At 39.7% G+C, this 18,902-nt stretch overlaps 1 pseudogene; it reads right to left on the bottom strand.

The window, feature by feature from the left end:
• Nucleotides 1–10,598: 10,598 nt before the first annotated feature.
• Nucleotides 10,599–11,172, bottom strand: LOC147357296 (small COPII coat GTPase SAR1B pseudogene; annotated as a pseudogene).
• Nucleotides 11,173–18,902: the final 7,730 nt, after the last annotated feature.

Here is an 18,902-nt window from a genome sequence, read left to right as displayed (position 1 = left end):
GAAATTTTAAGAATTGAAGAAAGAGAAAGTACTTGACGTGGTATGCTGCTGCTGCTGCTGCTGCTACTAAGTCGCTTCAGTCGTGTCCGACTCTGTGCAACCCACCAGGCTCCCTCGTCCCTGGGATTCTCCAGGCAAGAACACTGGAGTGGGTTGCCATTTCCTTCTCCAATGCATGAAAGTGAAAAGTGAAAGTGAAGTTGCTCAGTCGTGTCCGACTCTTCAAGACCCCATGGACTGTAACCTACCAGGCTCCTCCGTCCATGGGATTTCCCAGGCAAGAGTACTGGAGTGGGGTGCCATTGAAGTGGTATAAAGTAGTTTAAAAAATATCGCGGAAGAGGAACTTTCAAGCTGGCTCATTCATAAGCCATTTTCCCCAACAAGTAGTATGTGCATCTTTTCTCTATTAACAGAAAACTTCACTTTAAACAGTGAACAAGTAGTGTGTTATCTTACTTTGAGGCTTCCAAGTCTGTGATCGCTGTGCTGAATCAGCTGTGGAGGGCTACACTACTCTGTAGGGCTTAGGACTAGTCTGTGCCCTGTTAGAATGAAAGTCTCACTAGGACTGAGGCTTTCGAGTCTCTGCTGTTCACCGTCTGCTGTTACACAGTATACCTGACACTAGCAGATCCGTGAAAGATACTGGATGGGTGGTTGGTAAGTTCCAGTGAGCTGCCACTGGGTGGCAGTCTTTTCTTGGGTCTGTGCTGCGCATCTCCACAGCGCTTAAACAGTTCCTACCGACGGGTGTGCCCCGATCACAGATCACATCAATCACACGTGTCCAGACCTCCATGATCCTGCCTCCTCCTGGCTGAAACTTCGTCCCCCCGCCAGCCCTCAGAATGCTAGCGGTTGGAGAAGCACACACGAATTTTTCTTTGTAATTAATCTTAGATATTATCTGTTCTGTTCCAACTCTCTAATTTTTCAAGCCAACAAAATGGGGCACAGTAAAGCCCTAAGCCTCATAGTGGAAGCACAGCCTTCACTGAACCACTATATATATATATGTGTGTGTGTGTGTGTGTGTGTGTGTGTAAGTAAGTGAGTGTTAGTCGCTCAGTTGTGCCTGACTCTTTGAAACCCCATGGACTACAGCCCACCAGGCTCCTCTGTCCATGAGATTTTCCAGCCAAGAACACTGGAGTGGGATGCCATTTCCTTCTCCAGAGGATCTTCCCAACCCAGGGATCAAACCTGGGTCTCTTGCATTGCAGGCAGATTCTTTATATATACTATAAAGTATATATATATATGTATATATATACTTTAGTATAGTTATATATGTGTGTTTGTATGCTTTAGTACAATTATATAAATGTGTGTGTGTGTGTGTGTGTAATTTAGTACAGGTCCTGGCCCACAGTAGGTGGTCAAAAAATACTTCTTCCTTTCCCCTTCTCTGTGACAGAGGTATAAACAAAATTTTGTTTGGACACAGAGTGAGGAGCAGTAGCTGTAAGAGTTTCCTGAGAACATTTTTAAGAATGTGACTCTGGGGACTGAAAGGACGGATGTGACCTTGGAGGTGCAGAAGGAAGAGAAAGTTCCAGGCAGAGGACAGAGCAAGCAGAGAGGAGGCAGTGGCTGAGGCAACACAGGAGTGCTGCCTGGGGCCTCTCTAGCCCACTTCCCTCCCAACACGGCTCACCCTGTCATTTCAGGTCTCAGCTCAAATATCAAACATGCTCAGAGGGGCTTCTCTGACTCCTTCTCTAGAATCACTGCTGTCTACCTCCCCTCCTGTTTCTTTTCTTTTTGAGCACGCTTGTTTATTTGTGCACCTCCCCAACTACAGTGTGGAGAAGGAAATGGCAACCCACTCCAGTATTCTTGCTTGGAGAATCCCAGGGACGGAGGAGCTTGGTGGGCTGCCATCTATGGGGTCGCACAGAGCCGGACATGACTGAAGCAATGCAGCAGCAGCAGCAGCTACAATGTAAGCTCACTGAGGTCAGGATTGTATCTGTCTTTTCATGGCAGCATCACCAGTCCCTAAAATAAAAGAGAGCCCTTTGTAAACACTGATGACACAGAGAAATGTACACAACACCAGTAATAACAGTGGGTGACTTCTGCACGGCAACGACTGTCCTTTCATCACAATCTCCTGCCAGAGAGGAAGGGGCGGATTGTACCACTCAGTGGCCATGGTCTCTGCTGTGAAGAGGAAGTTTTGAGCCAACCATAGGTGAACCGCTCATGTCCCTGCCTTCCTGTGGTATCAAGAAGAGGGAGAGAGGTTGCCTGAGCTTCTGGCGGGGAGGAATGTGATAGAAACAGAAAGGACACAGCCAGAGGTAGTTAAAATTTACCTCATCCTCAAATCCACCCGTGATCATGGTCCTGCTATAGTCTCAGAACAATAAAAGAAGTCCCAGTTCTCAGAACAATAAAACCCTCTCATGACGTTTTCAAAGTCACAAGCAACTAAGAAAAAATTAGGAAGATTTCCCATACAAGGGAAATGTCAGATTATATTATGTCTAAAGTTCTGAACCATATCAAAAAGAAAATCTTCATCATGGCATTTAAACTGTCCGCCCTAATGCAAGGAGAGATCTGGGTGCTATCCCGTGCAGGAAACGCTGTTGGGAGAAGCAGCGGGCGAATTCTTCTCCAGTGCTTTCCAGTCTTAGTAAGGCCAGATTGTCTTTCTTTTGTTCCTAAATGTGCAATGCCACATCTTCTATTCTTGTTGCCAGATGGATGTGATTTAGCACAATACCGTCCATCAGCATTTCTGTTCAAACATAAGTCAGTATAATGCTGAGCTGGAGGCTATATAAAAAGTAATTAACCACAAAGACAATTACAGTGTAAAGTAGCTGTTCAAAAATCTGACACATTGTGAAAAGTTGCCACCTAGGGAAAAAAAAAAAAAAACACCTAAAATTTCCTGAAACATCTTGACCTTTAGTAACTAACTTATAATACATTATTTCATATTTATGATGAAATTTATGTCCCAAATTGACTTCACACTATTTTAGTTTCTTTTTTTTTTGGAGTTTCACAGTCTCTGCAGCTATCTGAAGAAAAGAAAAATAAAAATACCACGAAGCTACAGATTGATGTTTATGGGGGTTTTTTTTTGCATTAAAAAAGAAGCAACCCAAACTATCTTCCCTAGGTTTCGCCTTGTTACCACTAGAAGGTGCTAGAATCGGCTCTAAACCAAAGTTCATTGTTGAGTGTTTCAAGTGTCACAAACGTGAAGAAGCTGGGCGAGCGCAAGGTAAAATGTATTGTGCTTACTTTTGAAGAATTAACTAATAGTTTGACTGGAAAAGACAGAATATTAAGGTTTGATTTTTTGCTCAACTGGGAAAACAGTTATAAATGTTATTAGTGTTCAATCTAGAAAAGGAATACAAAGAAGAAATACATTTAAAAAAGTAAAAAACTCTCTCTTAGTCCTTTAAATAAAGTCAGCTGAGATGTACTCTTGATCTGTTGAGATGACTCAGTGACAGTGCTTCTTGAATTTTGTGTCAAGGTAAAATATCAGACCAAGTGAATAGAAACTGAATGAATAGATGTTCACCTCAACGTTGTTTAAAATACTGTATAATGGCTATATTATGGTACTTCACTGTGTAATCATAAAAGTGGTATAAATGTTTGTTTATTGTCATGGAAATCTACCATGCAATAAAGTTACATGTCTGTAATAAAGTTACATATAAAATGCATGTTACAAAATAGTGATTCAAAATATCATTTAAAGGATTTAATGATAGAAAAGCATGGAGAATACTCTCCAAAATGATGATTGCATCTAGATGACATGATTATTCGCTATTATATTTTGGTGGTGTGATCTTGGGAAACCGGTGTAACTACTCTGTGCCTCTCAGTCTCATCAATAACAAATAGAGGCGATGATACTCCATGGTGATACATATGAAGCACTTAGAAGACTGTTGCGGAGAAGGCGATGGCACCCCACTCCAGTACTCTTGCCTGGAAAATCCCATGGCCGGAGGAGCCTGGTAGGCTGCAGTCCATGGGGTAGCTGAGGGTCGGACACGACTGAGCGACTTCACTTTCACTTTTCACTTTCTGCATTGGAGAAGGAAATGGCAACCCACTCCAGTGTTCTTGCCTGGAGAATCCCAGGGACGGGGGAGCCTGGTGGCTGCCGTCTGTGGGGTCGCACAGAGTCGGACACGACTGAAGCGACTTGGCAGTATCGGAAGAGTGTTGAGCACACAGTACTTACGCAAAATACGTCAGCTGTCATCATCGTTATCCTAATTGTCCATAGTTTATACTTTTATGAGTACATATGTATTAGTGTTATAATCAGAAAAGATAATAAATTTTTTAAAAGATGATTCACATGGGGGAGGAGGGAACTGGATTGAATCTCAGATGGTAAAGAATCTGCTTGCAAGGCAATAGATCCAGATTCAGTCCCTGGGTTGGGAAGATCCCCTGGAGAAGGAAATGACAACCCACTTTAGTATTCTTGCCTGGAGAATGCCATGGACAGAGGAGCCTGGTGGGCTATAGTCTATAGGTTTGTAAAGAGTTGGACTTGACTGAATGACTAACACTTTCATGCTACATATAATAAGTCAGTTCCCCTTAACCCAGAAAGTTTAGTGGCCAGATCTTTTTAATGCCAAATTTTCAGACTATTCTAGACAAGAATTCACTTAGCATTTATGGATTAAGTCTGACACTACATTTCTTGGTGTCAATCCAGGCTGTAAAAATTAAACATTATTAAGTCTGGCAAATAATAAGAGCTCAAAATTTGCTGCAGGTGTAACAGAAGGCAATTAAAGAATCATATTGACAGTTTGTCCCACGGATCTTGGTACGTAAGGAATTGTTTTTGTTTGGAACAAAGACACTTAGGTAAATGTTTGGGTAAATGGTGAGTGTCCGTTGGAAGCTCGGGTAAATGGTGGGTATCCATTGGATCAGTACTTTATAGAACAAAGGAATTTGGTGCTCTTCAGTGTAGAGGAAAGATGGGAGAGGGGAAAAGTTGAGGGCAGGAGAAGAGAAGAGGGAAAGAGAGTGAAGGGAAGAGTGAGGGAGGTGAAGAGAAATGAGGGAAGTGGAGGGAAGAGGTAGGAGGAAGAGGCTGGATGGAGGGTTGGTGGAAGCGCGTCTCACGGGACCTCACAAAAGCTGTTCTGGGCAGTCAGTGACGGGGTGGACCCCAGTGATTCTGTAAAGACTGTGTACTTTGTGAAGAATGATGAAAAGGATAGGTTCCACCTCTGTGTGATGCTGGTTGGACAGAGAGGGCACGTGTAGATGCAGGATTTGGGGGGAGGGCGCTGGGGGTATGAGAGCACATGAATTTCCAGAAACTCATAGAAATCTTGAATAACCCTGGGCCATGAAACTTGGGCTCAAGGCAATCTAGATCTCAAGGGACAAGGGAGCAGGTAGCAGCAGCCAGATTACATAAAAGCATGTGTGTGTGTGTGTGTGTGTGTGTGTGTGTGTGTTTGAGAGAGAGAGAGAGACAGAGCACGAGTCCCTGAAAGTGTGAGCTAGAGAGGGAGAGAAATTCACAAATGAGAAGAGAGTCGGGGAATGGAGAGAGAAAACAGTTGCACTTATGAAAAATCCAACTACAGTTATATCTGAAACCCTGTAGTGGTCACATTACATGCAAATATAGCCTCTCTTCCGGTTTCCTTCCTGCTTCCGATTAGCAGCTGAATGTGTTGCCCAATATTCCAGACCAGCACATATCGCTCAAATCTTGGGAAACTCAGTGCTTTTGGGGGAAGTCCTTTCCATTTAGAAAAACACTTGTGGTTACTAAGTTCTTTGTATTAAGCTGACATTTTCATTCATTCATTCATTTAACAAATACATATGAAGTGTGTTCTGTGTGCCAAGCATTGAGGGAGCAGACGAGCTGCGGGACAGTGCCCAGCAGAAGTGGCAGCAATAGCAGGAGCCAGGACCCCTGGCGTGGTCAGAAGCCTCAAGGCAGCAATACCAGAGCCATGCCAGCTACTGACGGGATCTTTGTTGGCTCGTGGGAAGAGGGAAGCCACCCAGAAGCTGCCCAGGGGAAGGGATTTGCATGGGTCTAGAATTCCAGCAACTACAGTAACTGGAGGTTGCCCTTATCTCATCCCACTTCCCAGAAACTATACAGCCCTCATATTCCATCCTATGTTGGGATAATCAGGTTAACACAGGCTACACTATACACCACAGCTCTGCAATTCTATTCTTGAGCTATTTTATGCCCCAAGTGGGTCATTTACACTACAAGTCTCACTTGCTGAGAGCTGAAGATCTAAGACTATTTTGATTTTATACGTATCAATCCTAGATTTCTGCTGTTTATAAAAATGATGGGTAGTATTTTCATCCAATCTATTCTTCACTATATTCACTGTAATATTGCCAAGGAAAAATTTGAGATCAGGCTCCAAGATATCATCAAAATCTGCAGGGAGGGAAAAAAGTCTGTTTGACAAACATTAAGTTGGACTGAACATCAGAGACAAATCAACACCACATATACCCTCATCCAGCCAGATGCTGTTCATTTGCCACAGAGATATAGACTCAGACAACTGCTACCAGTCAGAGCTTATCAAAACAGGAAGTGGGCGTGCCGGGCCCAGATCTTTGCTTGTGATCGCAGACTCTCTCATGGTGAGCACTCCTTCATTTTCTTAGAGCTTACACACCACTCTGAGAAATTCATAATAGAATTTTGCTTCAGATGGCTATTACATTTGTTTACTCTGTCAGCTGTCTGCAGAAGTCCCTTCCTTCCCTTTTCTGAAAATTAGAAATCTTAGCTCATTTCCAGTTCTTCCACTATTTTGTGATTTTCAAAAATAATTATATCAATAGTTAAGTGATACGTTCTGCAAGTTTTTTAAGGTCATGTGTCTGAAACAAGAAACAAGAATTATTCAGTGTGGCTACTTGCTTTCTATAGCCTCCTCATTATGTTGACCTCTGTTTTCTTCTTACTATTGTTTAGACCATCTTATTCCCTCCTCCCTCCATGGGATTCAGACTGGGAGAAATATTCACCAAGTAGCTGCTGACAGAGAATGGCACCAAAAGCCAAAGCGTGAACTTGACTGTCCGATTTAGATGAGTGCAGTGAGGGGCTGTGAGATGCAGGCAAGCTAATTAATATCCATCAGGAGAGACAGAGTCTAACGCAGAGCAAATAGAGGGTCACAGCTGGGGTTCAGAAGCAAGTCAGGCCTGGAATTGCCTGGCAGTCCAATGGTCAGGATCTGGCATTTTCACTGCTGTGGGCCTGACTTCAATTCCTGGTAGGGGAAGTAAGATTCTGCAAGCCGTGGGGCTCTGCCAAAACAAAAAAAAGCAGGCCAGGACCAAGCAAGTATGGCGTAAAGTTGTAGGGTCAAATTTAGTGGGCACTAACCACGTGGACTCCTGAGCACTTGAAATGTGGCTAGCACCACTGAGGAACTGGATTGTTAATTTCAGTTTAATTTAAACTCATTTATTTTAGAATTTAAAAACTGAACCAAAGTAAAAATGTTCTCATTAAGTACAACCCCATTGTTCTGAGAGGACTATGTTTCACTTTACAAATCATGTACGATGTTTTTGTGATGCTAGAGTGTGCCTCATGGGCCTGTGTTTACACATCAGCAATCTATTTGGTATAAACAAAATTATTTAAGTTATTTTTCCTACACAATGATGTAACAATGCAACAAGTTTATTGGATGTTTATGCAGAAAACACAAGTTACAGTGATACTTATGAAAATAGTAATCAAATGGAAATACTTATAATTTTAATTAAAGCAATTATGCTTTTGTTCTTATTCAAAAGTTAAGTATAAACACAATTTTAAGTTTAAAATGAGGGCATACTTGTGATGTAGAATCAAATGGAGATGGAGAAACCAGTCACACAAACAAAGCAATAAAGGAAAAAAAAAATTGAGAGAAGATGTGTCCCAAATTTCACAAAGCATGGTAATTGCAGATTTTGGCGTTAAACAAAATGAAAGAGCTGTTTGCTTGATGGGTAAGTTTTCTTTAAGATGATGAAGCAGACAATATTACAGACATTAGCAGAAAAAACATGGTGCATTTGATAAGTTTCCTCTAACAGTCAAAAAATTTTGAAAAGAATAGACTAAATTAGTTATCAGAAATCAGAAATGAATATCCAACAAAATTTTTAAAAATTATATTTAATGTGAGCTTATAACTTTAGCTAGCTGTTAAATGACTTAGACTCTTGCACAAAAAAAGAAACTAATTTTTTAGATGGCAACATGGTAAAAGAAATCCATTTAAGTCATGGAAAAATATTATAAAATTGCTAGGAAAAGAGTAAAAAAAAAATCACATTTTACAAAAAACAAGATATCTTCAATAAAGCCACCAAACAATCATCTGTAAGGTACAAGCCCTTTTCAAGAATATCAAAGATCAATTGATTCAGAATTGGAAAGACTGAAAGGACTTTCTTTAACACATTTCAAGTGTTTAGGATGAGTCATGCCTAATTAATACTTTGGTTATGTTTAGTCTCAGAGGACTTCCAAACTCATGAAGAAGTGCTGTCAACTCATAGTCTAAAAAGTCAAACTCATGGCATAGATGTATTTGAACTTTTTATGACTGTCAAATAATTTCAACTAAATATGAAAAAAATTGGTTTCTATATGATACAGGTGCTTCAGCTGTTACACCAAAAATCTGGATTTATAAGAATTTTAAAAGAATAGACTGATGAGAGTCCTTTTGGACTACAAGGAGATCAAACCAGTCAATCCCCAAGAAAATAAAACCAGAATATTCATTGGAAGAACTGATGCTGATGTTCCAATACTTTGGCCACCTGATGTGAAGAGCAGACTCATTGGAAAAGACCCTGATGCTGGGAAAGATTGAAGGCAAGAGGAGAAGGAGGCAATAGAGGATGAGATGGTTGGGTGGCATCACTGACTCAGTGGACATGAGTTTGAGCAAACTCAGGGAGATAGTGAAGGACATAGAAGCCTGGTGTGCTGCAGTTCAATGGCACCCCACTCCAGTACTCTTGCTTGGAAAATCCTATGGATGGAGGAGCCTGGTAGGCTGCAGTCCATGGGGTCGCTAAGAGTCGGACACGACTGAGCAACTTCACTTTCACTTTTCACTTTCATGCATTGGAGAAGGAAATGGCAACCCACTCCAGTGTTCTTGCCTGGAGAATCCCAGGGACAGGGGAGCCTTGTGGGCTGCCGTCTATGGGGTCGCACAGAGTCGGACACGACTGAAGCGACTTAGCATAGCAGTGCTGCAGTTCATGGGGTTGCAAAGAGTCAGACATGACTTAGCGACTGAACAACAACATGACTCCAATTCAAGATTTTCTTGAAACAAAAGAATATTTGCCAAATTTTCAGTAATGGAAGACAAAACTTGGCAGTTATGTTTTATGTTTTCTCAGTCATATCACACTGCATATGAACAAGCAGACCTTGAAGCTCCAAGGAACAGAACAGCTTATTTGTAACCTAGATCTATAGATATGAGAATTAATGTTGATATTGAAATTTTTCGTAATACTAGTCAATAATGATTTTATACATTTTTCTAATATGAATTCATATGCAGAATATTTTAATTATAACTGAAAGTGTTATGTAAATTGGCTGATAAAAATTGAAAACACTTGGTTGCTAATGTTAAATTTAGAGTTTCTTTCCTTCCTTCCCCTCCGACTTTGTTGAGATATAATTAACATATAACATTGTGTGAGTTTAATGTGTACACTGTGATTACCACGATAAGGTTAGTTAACACATCTATCACTTGACATAAATAACTTTTTTTGAGGGATTGTTGTTGAGAACATTGAAGAGCACATCTCTTAGCAACTTTCAAGTATACAATACAGTATTACTGATGAGAGTCACCACACATCAGATCCTCAGAACTTGTTCATTTTATAACTGGAGGTTTGTACAGTTTGGCCAACAGAGTTGCTTTCAATTTATGCAATTCTCCTTTGAATTTGAAGTTAACATTAATTGTCTTGTTAGTGAATTTACTAAAGTTTGACATAATTTTGAAATTGATATGCTTTTAAGGATGCTGAACCTTACAGTTTGTTTTATTGCATAATGTTTGCATAAGAAAAAGTATTGAAAACTCTAAGATATCCTACAACCATCAATCAGCTAATTATTAATTCTACACTAAAGCTAGGCAGACATATAATCTTAAATTTAAAAGCTAGTTTCAAAAAAAAGTAGACAAAAATTTAACATGATGCACTTTTCAATATGGCTATATTTGTAGTTTCATGTTGTTAATAAGTGTTTCAAATGTACTGCTGGAAAGTTGCTTTTTATACTGTGAATATTGCTAGGGTAATATCAGATTATAAGCTGTAAAAACTAATTATTTTTATGGAATGATGAAGCTAACATTGTGATAATCAGTTTTCAATTCACATGCAAATTAAGTTGATGTAATAGTAATAATCTAAATAAGCTTCTTATAACCAAGAAAATTCTACTGAATTCAAGTTATACATGTTGCATGATCAGATCTCCAAGTAGGACCGAATAGTGGCACCTGGAACCATTCAGGCTGGTGTTAAGAACCTGTGCTCACAGCCGACACTTTCTTAGTAACCATGTCTTTTGAGCACACCGTGCTTGAAAACTTACAGGTCAGCATGCAGCTCTTTCCTGTTGTCTGACCATATAAACCAAACATCTCTCATAACCTCTCTTCATCGATGGCTTCAGGTCTGTTGATCTTATTCCCAAGAATCAGTATAAATGCATTAGAAGTGGTTTCGACTGTCATTAGCAAATCGAGTTCTTCTTTTGATTCTAACAGCCTTTCATGATCTGCACAATCCACCAGAAGTGTAACGCCGTTGATAGCAGGAAGATAGTTTTTCCATACTCTTTGAGCTTGAACAGTCACCCACCTTAAAAGTTGCAAAGGTTATACCAGCAGTGGTTAGTTCTTTTGAAGGGAGATGTAACATTAGGGACATGTGTCCATGTCTGTCATCTTTTAGCATAAGCAGTAATGTTGTTTTTCTCATGTTGTCCAATCCAAAAAATACCAATTTGCCAGTTTTCTTTTATAAGCCTAAAAACTGTAGCACTCTGCTAAAATCACTGTATATCCAATCAAAGATGAAGGATCTGTCCATATTTTAGCATCTGAGACTGAAGAGAATGCTATTCCTTGCTTGGCACTGGCCCTGTACCCTCTGAGACTGGACTGCAAAGTGATGGCTACTTGATGAGCTTTGCTTAAAGGTCAAATAGTTCTTCTTGGAAAAGAGGAACAAGTTTTGTCAATGTACATGCAAATACTGAAAGAAAAGAACTTTCCATATTCAATTTAGTTCCTTGAAAATGTTTAAGTATGCCTTTCACTGTAAAAAATATGGCTACTAGGAAATTTTAAATTATATATACGGCTCAGATTATACTTTCATTGGACAGCATGAGTCTAAGGATCTTGTCATGATCAATGCTGAAGTGTCAGGAACTCACCTTTTCACACATACAGGGGAGTGTGCAGCTACTTCAAAGGACCAGAGGCAGAGTAGACAATTTTATTCGTTTCCAGTTTTGTTGGATTGTCATCTCAAAAGTGGGGTGCAGTATTGTGCTGATACATTATTAACAATTGGTTCTTGGGGTAAAAAAAAAATCCCTGCTTTCTACCATTATCTAGTTTCCATAGTACAAATGTTTCCATCAAGGCCCATTTCAAGCTACCAACTGGACATCACTGGGAGTCTGGAAGAAGGACTGATAAATTGGCTCTGGCCAGCAGGTTGCAGCCAGCTTCAGTCCACCACTAGCTGGGACTATCTATTATTCATCATTGCTTCTGCAGTAGCTTGCGTAATCAACAAAGAGTAAGCCCATTTTAAGTATAGTACTTGTTGAATGAACAAATATTTCTGCTAGCCACAAATCTCCTGTTGTTTCAGTTTTCCCCTGATCCTTTAATCTTTCTGAAATGTACATTCCTAAAGTTGGGGGTAAATGTATGACTACAGGCATTCTTTTTCTTGGCCCTTGTAATGAATGTGTTGTGCTGTCCAGATCTCCCTTAGCTCTGAGCCATTTATTACCCTGATGGTTGGGAGTATTACCTGATGGTGCTCAGCTGAAACTCTGTGTAAGAATTCTACAGGTCTGAAAGAAGCTGCCTCTCCAGTGGTTTCCCAAGCAGCTCTCTGCGTCTAATGACTGGTTAATGAGAAGAGTCCAGGTTTGGCCCCTTCAGTTAGAGACATTTTGGAAGAACCATCCCAGTATCAGAATTTCCTGTGAGACCTGCCATAATCCCTATTGCAACTGCATTATGATTCAATTTATACCTCTGCTCAGCACTGCTTCATTCATTCCTTTATGGGCATGGTCTCTGAAATCACTGCCCCGTGTTCCACCTGCACAGTGTCTCCATCTCAAGGTCTGCTTGCCAGAGAATGCAACCTACAACAGGCACAACGAAAAAATCTGACAACTCCGCTCCTTTGACTCAAGGTCCATGTTATTTTTAACTTCATCAACCAGTTCTTACATGTTGGTTATCAAGGCCAGATCTTGCCACTTCCTCCAGCTTATAGAGAGGAAATTTATAAGCGAGGTAAGTCGAGAAGTTCTATTGGAGAAGATTTCTAAGAATTTTCACTGTGGTCACATTTAAAAGCATGAGTTTACTGTGTGAATAGTTGGAATCCTTATAACTAATATGTCTATTAGCTTTGGTTTACTACTTGGAATGTTGTGATTTTTACTATATTGTTGTAGAAAATATCGACTTGTTGCAATGATTGACCTCAGCTCCATTCAGCATATTTGCACCCATCAGAACAATAGGAATAACTGCCTAATAAGTTGAGATAATCATAATCATATCAGAGGAGGGCTATTTTCAAAATTCTCTTACTATAAAATGATACCTCAAGTATTCTCATTTTTTGAGAATACTTTAGTGCTTTTTATTTTATGAGAAAATGTTTTTCAGCCTATCCCCAAAGCAAATTTATTTATTTTCTCCTTTCCAAATTCCTGTTATTTCAAGTAAAAAAAATTATAACATAAAGTCAGATAGTTCTATTCAATTATTGGATAAAATTCTATAGACCATTTTGAAGAAGTCCATTGCATGACTCAGATTTTTTTTTCCTTAGCATTGCCTTTGCCACAGGTTAAATTGCATTTTCCATTTGATCTTCAGACAAAAACAAAAGGAAGCTACATGAAATGAAATAATAAGAACTTGCTTTATTTTCTAACTTCTGCCCTTTATTAATCATAAATGAATATTACCTTCTAAACACTTAAAAATCATTTTGTCAACATATTTGCCAAATATCCAGAAGAATAGTCTCTTATTTATTATACTTTTTTTCCTATAGTACCAGATATAAGAATACAATCAGTAAAATATGTCAAAATTTTCTTCATAAACTCCCTTTATTAGCACAACAGCTCCAAATCTAACATTTACTCTCATTGTCATAATATACTTACAGAGAAATCAAAGTTTTTATTGGTTGTTGTAAAAGTCAAATGAAGGTGAAAGTTGCTCAGTCATGTCCAGACTCTTTGCTACTGCCATGGACCATATAGTCCATGGAATTCCCCAGGCCAGAATCCTGGAGTGGGTTGCTATTTCCTCCTCCAGAGGATCTTCCCAACCCAGGAACTGAACCGGGGTCTCCTATATTGCAGGCGGATTCTTTACCAGCTGAGCTGTAAATGACTTTTCAAATGTCTGATGTAGTGATCCAAGGAGAAAAGAGCAGATAAAACCACGGAGGGTCTTGGAAGGCAGGAAGGGAAAAACCAGACCCTTATCATCTTTCCCTCCCCTGTATTGTAACTGTTAATGGATTTCAGGTCCTCCTGAGCAGTATAACCTGTCTCCCCTCCTACCCCATAGGGAGAACGTATTTGCCTTACTCTTCTCCCCACCCAGTATACATGCCTCATCCCATCAACAAATGACCCACAAAACCTTTATCCCATTCCTTGTACCCTGGCTATAAAAGTGGACTAAGGACCCCTGTTCAAGGTCAGTTCTCCCTTGAACTGGCTGGCCTGCTATTCTAACAGCGTCTCCCACTCTAATAAACTTTATTTCCCTCTCATCCTGTCTTATATCTGGAAATTCTTTTCTAACATGCGCCCAGACCACAACATCTAATAAGAGATAGTCTGTTATTGACTAGTCTGTGGTGGTTTCTACTTGCTTATAGTCATCTTAAACTACTGAACCTGAGCCTGGGTGTCTTTCAATCTTTCTGGAAAAGTCCCAGACATAACCTCTCTATTGGATTTTCCTGTCTCTTTATTGGGCTTCCGAGGTGGCGCTAGTGGTAAAGAACCCACCTGTCAGTGCATGAGACATAAGAGACACAGGTTTGATCCCTGGGTCCAGAAGATCCCCTGGAGGAGGGCATGGCAACCCACTCCAGTATTCTTGCCTGGAGAATCCCATGGACAGAAGATGTATGCAGACCACAGACCTTAGGGTCAGAAAGAATCAGACTTGGCATGCAGGCACATCTCTTTTTTATCTCTTACTGGATCTTGAATTAGACAAATATAGGGCCTGCCCTCCATGTCTAACAACGTTTTCATTTTTTCACTTCATCTCTTTATGCTCCAACTTAGTCATTTCCACAAGTTGCTTATCCAGGTCATTAAATATTTCTTCATCAGAAGTTTGAATATTTCATTAAGTTTTTAATTCTGTGATTATTTTTCAACTTCTAGAAGTTCTACTTTTTTCTTTTACAAATCTTCCTGTTCATTTTTAAAATAAGCTCTTACTCCTGTCAATTTAAAAAATAGTCACAACCTAAAAGTTGAGAGTTATGTTTTATTTGGTAGAAATTTTTAGGACTTAAGCCCGGAGGCAACATATCAAGTAACCCTAAGAGAACTGCATCGAGGTGGTGGAGGAGGAGGCAGCAGGGGCAGCAGGGAGGAACCAGCAACAGAGGGCTTGTAGTCTGAACATCAAAAGATTTTTGTTAATTAAAGAAAACCAGGTAAGCCAAGCTAAGGAATTCAACTATTTTCTATGTATGAGAAGATGCAAGAGTCTGGGCTCACTGAAATCATTCCTTTCATATGCATCTCAGCTGTGGGGGCCAGTCTCCTGTGTTTTTCACATTCTGAGCTCCCTTGGGGTTCACCATAGGGAGTGGCTGCAGTTTGATGGCTGCTAGATCACAGGTATTCTCCTTCTGGAGTTCCCTCAGGGCTCACTGGCTCACATTAGAAGGATGCAATCACTGATTGTGACATCATGGTTTACTGATACGGCAGGAAATATTCCATTTCTCACTCTTTACTTAGGTTTTCAACTCCTTTTATTTCTTTAAACATCTTAGGTGTTCAAGAATTAATTAAAATTAGATATCTTAGATATCTAATTAAATATCTTAGATATTTGGTGACTCTAATGTCTTGTGACTTTCATGGGTAAACTCATTTGTTGGGGCTCTATCAACATTTTTTTGAGACCCAGTTTGAAGATGGGGTCCTTCAGAAAGAAGTTGAGTTTGCCTCTGTTATGCAGTCTGTTATATTTTAAATAGATATATAATGTTTCATGGTCTAGACATGTAATTTATTTAGTCACTTCTCCACTGGCAGAGGGGCCCTGGTGGTAAGGTGGTAAGAATCCATCTGCTAATGCAGGAGACGTAGATGTGGGTTCAATCTTTGGGTAGGAAAGATCCCCTGGAGGAGGAAATGGTAACTGACTCCAGTAGTTTTGCCTGGGAAATCCCATGGACAGAGGAGTCTGGTGGGCTACAGTCCATGGGGTTGCAAAGAGTCAGAAATGACTGACTGACTGAGCACAAGCTAATGGCAGAGATCATGGGATGGGGTGCTGTGTATTTCTTCTATTTAGTTTGGATTACATTTTGAGGTCCCCCCCCCAGTTGAAGTGATAAATTACTGTGAAACACTGATACAACCTAACACATTCCTGTGACTAATGGTATAAGCAAGACACAAATTTGGCTGAGAAACATGATTCTCAAAACAACTGTACTAATTACCTATTCTGAAAATGTGAAGAACTATCATATCTTTATGTCAGATGGCATCAACCTCTCATAGTAAGAACCAAACTGACTCTACGTGTCAGAAACTTTTTGAAGTATCTCATAAATTTCAAATCATCTAATCTTTGTAACACTCTTAAAAGGTATGTACTACTACTAAGCCAATATTACAGCTAGAGTGTAATGGGTAACTTGCTTTAGCCACCACTGTGTTAAGCTTTCTAGAAGCAGAAGCTAGCACCTAGATTCAGGAACATGTAATCTCCTGAGAGTGTACCTACCACTCTTCAAGAAAGCCTGTCACGAGCGGGGCGGGGGAATAAGCTGAGCCTTAGCCTGACCCACTGTGGGGAGGGCAGGGAATGGCAATGACAGCAGCTGTGGTAGTGGTCTCAGAGTCTTGTCAACCAAGGGTGTTACTTTAGGTCACAAGTGCAAGCGGTTAGCAGCTCTTCACCACCTGGGGTTTCGGGGTACAGGGAGGTAAGGGAGATCTGGGCTGAGTGCCAGTGGTGTCCGCTGTAGCCATATAGCTGGGAGGGGAAAGTGGGTTCAAAGCCAGGTCATCTGGCTCCAGAGTTCTACCAGTGCCACTGCAGAGCCTCCTGCAATTCAGCCTCCTGCGTCTGCTGCCTTCAGACACCTCAACACTGCCCATCAAGCTTGGTGTGACTTGCCAAACCAAGCACTGCCTCCAGTTTCCTAGAGGAATAAGAGCTTTTCATTTGGAGAAAAATGTATGCCCATTTAATTCAGAGGTTGCAAGACCAAGTCAGCTGTCTTGTTTCCATTGCCCCCAATTCAAAAGGCCTATTAAATGCACTTGCCCAGGGCCAGGACTAGAGTACACAAACCTAAGAGGAGAACCTCTGTTGGCTTGTCCCAGTGCCACGGAGAGAAGGCTATGATCCTATACCCTTTCTTCAGACAGCAGAGAATCTGCTTGGCCCTAACAAGCCTGGTATTTTCTTATGTTCTTTTTCTATACCTTATCAGTGAAGAATATGGTAGAATGAGGGAGGGAGACGTTTGGAACTGCTCACTTCAGCTTTTAAAGCTTCTGGGACTTAGTAATGTACTCAAACCTACACAGGCATGGAATCAGCCACGGAAAGCTGGAAAGTTTTGAAAATGGGGAAACAGGCAACACTAGAGTCCTCCTATATACTTAGAGCTCTTTGCATAATATCTCTCTCCTGAAACCTCTGCCAGTCTTCTTAGCCTAGTTCAAGCCTTCAAGCTTCCCCAGTTCTGAGAGTGCTATTTCCTAGCTACCATAGGGGGACTGTCAGTCCCAACATTTTCATTGTGCTAGTTTGGCTCCTGTAATGATTGATCAGGTCCTAGGGAAGACACTTAGTGGTTTCCAGCCTTCTAACATGAATTGACCTGCTTTATCTCTCCATGGACCAAACCCCAAAGCTGCGGGAGCCACTAAATGCTTTACCTGTGACCTACTCCAGAGCTTGGCTGATGTGAGTCTAGGGCCACTTCCACAGCTGCTGTTGTTCTAAAAATTCTATCAGTAAGTAATAGTTACTTTATGGGATCAAATGTAGTTTAAGTCTACATTGCACGTGTTTCTCTTCATTCAACTACACAGTAAGTAAATTGATGAGTTTTAATTAATTCTTCTCTACTAAATATAAGTATTTTGTTCTAGTTATAACCTACATTATCTTGGTATCTCGAATACCTTATTTCCATTTTTCCCCCCTTATTGCTCTTCTTTTCCAGCCTCAACTCAAAAATCCTAAACAAGATACTAGGAAATTAAATCCAGGTATATATAATAAGGATATTACATCATGATCAAGTGGCACTGATCTCAGAAGTGCAAGAATGAAGTAACACATAAATTAATGTAAATCTCCATATTAATAGAATAAAGGACAAAAATATATGGTCATATCTATAGATATAGCTTCTATTTATGATTTTAAAAGACTCAGTAAACTAAGAATAGACATATATTTCCTCAATCTAATAAAGAATATCTATGAGAAATCAATTTTTCTCTAAGGTCAGGAATAAGGCAAGGAGGTTGACTAATCAAGCCTATTCACCATTGTACTGGAGGGCCCAACTTGTACAATAAAGCAAGAAAAAAATAGGAATAGAAATCAGAAAGGAAAAGAGATGATTATTTCTACAAATGACATTAGAGTTTACTGAAGAAAATAAAGAAGAATCTAAGAAATGACTATAGTAAGTGAATTTAGCAAGGTAGATCCTGATCCTTAATTCAATTTTATTTCTACATACTGACAAGAAATAGCTAAACAAGGAATTTAAAAATACTATTAACAATTAAAATCTAAACTTAAATAGTATTTAAAATAACATCAACATATGAAATACTTAAGAATAAACAACAAAAGATGAGAAATATCTTCATACTGAAAACAAACAAAAATATTAAAGAAGGCTAGCTGAAGGGATATACCATGCTCATAGATTACAAGACTCAATAACAATAAAATGTCACTCATTCTCAAACTGATCTATAGATTGAATGTAATGCTAATCAAATTCTCAAGAACTTTAAAAAAGATATTCACAAAATAATTCTAAAAATTATAGGAAAATTTAAAAAGCTTAGAATAGCCAAAACAATTTTGAGAACAAAGTTAGAAGACTTATTCTATCTGATGTCAACACTTACTATGAAGATACAGTGATCAATACAGTATGTTATAGGCAAAGGATAGACAGATTAATAGACCAGAATAGAGTCCAGAAAGGAACCTCCACATGTATGTTCAACTGATTTTAATTTCTAAAATTGAAAACGTAAAAACTTACAGCGATCTAGCATTATATTGGAT

The sequence above is a fragment of the Bos grunniens genome, chromosome 15 (assembly GCF_055505025.1).
Source record: "Bos grunniens cultivar Pamir isolate PY7600 chromosome 15, Bosgru_T2T1.0, whole genome shotgun sequence".
NCBI lineage: Eukaryota > Metazoa > Chordata > Mammalia > Artiodactyla > Bovidae > Bos > Bos grunniens.
The sequence above is the reverse complement of the archived record's forward strand: the minus strand, read 5'-3'. Positions and strand labels throughout refer to the sequence as shown.